We start from the raw sequence: 5,805 nt of genomic DNA on the forward strand, positions 1-5,805 counted from the left end.
TGGTCACAGCTGTCAGATGTGCAAGTCCAAGAAGACATCACTGCTACTTCTGCATCAGCAGTGGAAACCCGTGCTGCTGACAGTGAATTGAGTAATTTTACAAAATTTAACAAACTTGGAAGTGAAAATATGTAATGATCTGACAGCTTTGCTTCCCCCTTTACACCAATCTGACACCGATGACACAGTGAAAGATGACTTATTAGGGCCTGAAGACTGTTTTGTGGAAAAAAAAATTAGACTGAAGGGGGGTTACAGTAGTGGGTGTCAATTTTAGTGTGTGTGTGTGTGTGTGTGTGTGTGTGTGTGTGTGTGTGTGTGTGTGTGTGTGTGTGTGTGTGTTAGTTGAGAGCGGATTGATTCAGGTGGGTCATTGATATTGACAAATTATGTAAGAGAGTCAGATTATTATCTATGTATGAAGTTTTTTTTAAAGCTTTCTTCTTGGGAATTGTGGAGTTTGAATGCTCCTGATATTTTTTTTTCATACTGATGTGAACAAATATTGCAACTGTTTATATACCGTTTATATTTATCTGATATAATGTTGATTGATATGCAATATATACATCACTTGTGCACAAGAGATAATTTGATTTCAACAGCCAAAGCTTATAGCCACTGCTTGCTAATGATATTGATCATATGGTGCATTTAAATAAGACTTCAAAAACTGTTGCTGTGAGTTTTCTTCTTCTCTTTGAGGGAGAAAGGTGGGGGTGGGGGGGTGGGGAGGGGCGCAGTGTGGTTCAAACCAGTTAAGATTCACTGCAGAGCTTGTTTTTTTTGTTTGTTTGTTTTTTTCTTTCTGATCATGGAAAACAAAATCAAAACTTTGTGAATGTAGACACTGAACTTCAATACAGATGTATATCACACACACACACACACACACACACACACACACACACACACACACACACACACACACACACACACACACACACACACACACACACACACACACACACACACACACACATGCACATGCACACATCCACAACATCCAAAACTAAATGGTGCTCACATCATAAATAACTCAAATTGTTTAGACAATTGTTCATTGTTTAGCATTTAGGTATGAATGCATGATACAAAAACATAAAAGAAAATATCTAATCAAAGTGATTTTCTTCAAGTCTGTTTGTGTTTGACTCAGACCTGTTTAAACTGCATTTTGTAAACAGTCCAGATTTGATTGTACAGATTTGACAAGCAAGCAATAAGCAAATGAAATATATATATATATATATATATATATATATATATATATGATTAAAAATAATACAAGAAATAAACGATGGGAGGTGGGGCATACAAATGTAAACAAATGCAAATATTTACACTAAGAATTTACAGCACTACCAGTTTCTAAAAAAAAATGGCATCAAAGAGAAAACTGGTATTATGTGTTAATCCTTTGGCCAGTTGTTAGATACAATGAACTTAAAGGTTTCCATAAAAACAAAATACATAATCTAAGCTGGTGAAAGTACAGACATATCCATTTTGGGTAAACTGATTGTACCAGACTGGTGTGTCTGAATGTCTGGGAGTCTTGAGAAGACTTGAAATGAAATGAAATGAAATTATGGTGCTTAGAGCCTCGCCGACCACTAAGGCCATCTCAAGGCTATCGCCGCGTTAATAACTATTACAAGGGTAAAAGACAAACAATTAAAACGAATCACCACTTCAAACTTTCCACTCAAAGTTTAAAAAAAAACTTATATAGTTTAAAACCTTCAAATCTGATTAAAAATGTTCACTTCTTTCAAGAAGTCCATCAGCGTCCACGGAGGGACATCACGAAACAAGGTCTTCAAAGAAACGGCCGTGTAATGTCTGTGTCTAACGTCATGCAGATTGAGAAGACTTATCAGTGCATGTCACTTGAAATGAGGAATGAGCGAGTACTGTATGCACACATGCATGCATGCTACACCATAAGATGAAATCATTCTTTACTTGCAGTTAATCATCAATGCAACTGTGATGAAACACACATGAGTCAGTCTTGATGATGATTATCTTTCATCAAATTCCATGCACAGCTCCACCACTCCGCTTTCTCCCCACAATTCCATGCTAAACTGCACCACTCATTTCTCCACAGATTTCCATGCTCAACTCCAACACTCTCCTCCCCACTATATGTATTAACTCTCTCCATACGAACGGCGGAAGAGACGACGTTAACAGCGTTTCACCCCTATTACCATCATCAAAATATTGCAAGCGGAAGGCTCTTATACTGAAGAGGTGAATGTTGACAAAGAATACCACAGTTCTGACGACGGAAGCTAAAGATTGGGTCATTCAGACACCCACTGGACATCCGAGGGGTCTGTGTAGAGGAGAAGAGAGGACTGGCCGTACTGAGTGAGTTAAAAAGTCATGTGATAGAAAAGCCAGAAAAAAGATCAAATTCATTGGAACAGCAATGGCCATTTTCTCAAGTCTGAAATCTGTTTTTTGGAAGGCGCACTGTTTAACCTAGCCGACGTTCCCGTTTCGCCCATTCAGTCTCTCCCTCGCCTTTCTCTCTCTCTCGCTCTCTCTCTTTCTTTACCCCTCTCTCCTTTTCCCCATTTCTCTTTTTAACACACACACACACACACACACACACACACACACACACACACACACACACACACAACAACAACAACAACTGAATACATAGGCGAACTGGGAATAGACGAATTGGGATCATCAAGTCTAGGGACAGGCGAATACGGAATAGGCAAATCGGGGTGACACCATAAAGAAAATACTACAGCTAACAAATGAAGCCTACAAGCACACTATCTTTGAAAGCATTATCTTCCTGTGTCCATTAACAGATGCTCAGTCTGTCATTTGGGGGCACAATCATCTTCATGCTTCATTGTACACATATTCAATAATCAAGTAGCTGGGCGCGCTTTCAATAGCTGCTGAACGGCATATGTATATATCAATACTGTAGCAATGGAAACATGATTTATTGATAAGAGTGGGGTCTGTCTTCTTTTTCTCTAGCGCTGTGCGTCTGTGTGTGTGTGTGTGTGTGTGTGTGTGTGTGTGTGTGTGTGTGTGTGTGTGTGTGTGTGTGTGTGTGTGTGTGTGTGTGTGTGTGTGTGTGTGTGTGTGTGTGTGTGTGTGTGTGTGTGTGTGTGTGTCTGTCTGTCTGTCTGTCTGTCTGTCTGTCTCTGTCGCCATCTCTGCAAATCCGTCTCGGTCATTCTCTCCGCCTCTCTTTTTCCTCTCTCCCTCTCTCTCTCTCTCTCTCTCGCTTTGTCTGTCTCTCTCCCTCTCTCTGTTGAGACAGACACATAAAGAGAGAGGGGAGTGGTAGGGGGAGGGGGGCGGACACAGATAAAACAGAGATGTACGGACAGACAGATACAGAGACAGAAAGACAGAGACAGGCACAGAGGGACAGAAAGAGATACACCATATGCGGATGGGAAGACGCAGAGATGGACATTATATCAATCTTTCATTATCTATATGCGAAGCTTCGGTTTTCGCCCAGTTCCTATTGTAGCTACCTACTTGATAGTCAGTTTCATAACAATCATTTTGCAATTATAGTCCCTGGATGTCTATGGTTTTTTCTCGGCATTAGTAAGCTGGTAGGCTACAGCACATGTAACAGTATACAGCTGCATGCGACAGATTTATGTACTTGTCTCTGAAGGTTTTTGTCACAACAGATTTCTCTGTTTTGTTTGTTTTTCATTGTTGTTGTTTTTTGGATTTTTTTTTTCTGGTTGCTTGTTTGTTTGTTTGTTTTTGTTGTTTTTTGTTTGTTTGTTTGTTTGTTTGTTTTATCGTCTAAAGGTGACGCACATTACAGGAACTTAGGAAAAGGAGGAAACTACAGACATGAAATAATCAACTCTAAAACTCAGCCCCGTCACATAAATGAATAATCATATTCACTACACACGCCCTCCAGGATCTAGGAAATTGTCGGACACCCAAATGAAAATGAGCAGGCCTGATGAAAACGACCAAACATGTATATATATAGAGATCTCCAAACAACTGGGACGGGAAAGAAAACTCGACTCTTCCGCTGCCTGTAGCGTGAAACTGATGATAAAACAAATAAGCAAACTGGCAGATAAGCAAACAGAAAGGAAGAAAGAAAGAAAGAAAGAAAGAAAGAGGGAGGGGGCGATTATAGACTCGTACACTTTACAGAAGCTGCATGTGTGAAGAGAGAGCGGAGAGGGATAGGAGAGGACAGGGTGGAGGGAGTCATCATAAAAAAAAAAGGAACATAAAAAAGGATACACACAAAAACCTTCTCATTGGTTGTTAGTTGATTTATTTTATGCTTTCGGAAAGCGCTTGGGGGTTTAACTGTCACAGAAAGAGAAGCTGTTTTTTTTTCTTCCTCGATCTTCTCTTTCTGAGTCTTGCTGCGAACTCTGACCTGTGCTGTTCGTGTTGAGCGGTGAAGAGAAACGAAGCGAGACGTTGAGACCGGTCAGTGAGTTGTTCTACAACTGAGACTGGTGAATCACTTGCTTATAGATCGACTAAACTTTGTTTATTTATATAAGCTTTTCTATTATTTATTCACCTTTTTTTTCTTTTTTTTTTCTTTTTTTTTTTTCTCAAGACCTGACTAAGCGCGTTGGGTTACGCTGCTGGTCAGGCATCTGCTTGGCAGATGTGGTGTAGCGTATATGGATTTGTCCGAACGCAGTGACGCCTCCTTGAGCTACTGAAACTGAAACTGAATCTCGTCTTTCTGTCTTTCTTTCTTTCTTTCTTTCTCTCTTTCTTCTCTTTCTTTCCTTTTTTTTGTTTTTTTTGTTTGTTTACATGATTTTTTTTTCTCAAAAACTACTTTCTTTTCTCCTTTTCATTTAATTCTATTATCATCATTAATTCATTCTATTACTTCTTTGTTAATCTTCGTGAAGGATCAATAATTTTTTTTTTTATGGACATTAAATAGCAGCCTTTTTCTTTCTCCTTTGTTGTTGTTGGTGGTGGTGGTGGTGGTGTCCGCTTTCTTTAACTCCGAACATATTTTCAATTTCTGAATTGTATTTCTTTGTGTGGAAGAGCTAGCTCAGGGATTACATAATCATAATTAACATGACACCCCCCCCCCCCCCAACATCCCCTCCACCCACCTCCCGTCCACCCCCCCCCCTACCCCCCCCCCCCCCTTACCCCCCCCCTTGTTTTACGTTGTTCTTGTTGATGTTCTTGTTGCTGTTGATGATGATGATGATAATAATTATGATGATGATATTGCTGTTGTTTTTTATATTGATTTCGAACTGGTGTGTGCACGTTTCCATTTCTTTAAAAAAAAATTTTTTTAAAGATAATAGAAAGCTCTCTCTTTTCTTTCGTTCACCAAATACAATTTAAAACATAGATATCTTAGCTATAGATAGAGAGGCAGGAAGAGAGACAGACAGACAGACACAGACAGACAGACAGATATAAAGAGGCTATAGATGGAGAGGCAGGAAGAGAGACAGACAGACAGACAGACAGACACAGACAGACAGACAGACAGATATAAAGAGGCTATAGATAGAGAGGCAGGAAGAGAGACAGACAGACAGACAGACAGACACAGACAGACAGACAGATATAAAGAGGCTATAGATAGAGAGGCAGGAAGAGAGACAGACAGACAGACAGACACAGACAGAGAGACAGACAGATATAAAGAGGCTATAGATAGAGAGGCAGGAAGAGAGACAGACAGACAGACACAGACAGACAGACAGACACAGACAGACAGACAGACAGACAGACACAGACAGACAGACAGACAGATATAAA

Source organism: Babylonia areolata, chromosome 2 (assembly GCF_041734735.1).
Source record: "Babylonia areolata isolate BAREFJ2019XMU chromosome 2, ASM4173473v1, whole genome shotgun sequence".
Classification (NCBI taxonomy): domain Eukaryota; kingdom Metazoa; phylum Mollusca; class Gastropoda; order Neogastropoda; family Buccinidae; genus Babylonia; species Babylonia areolata.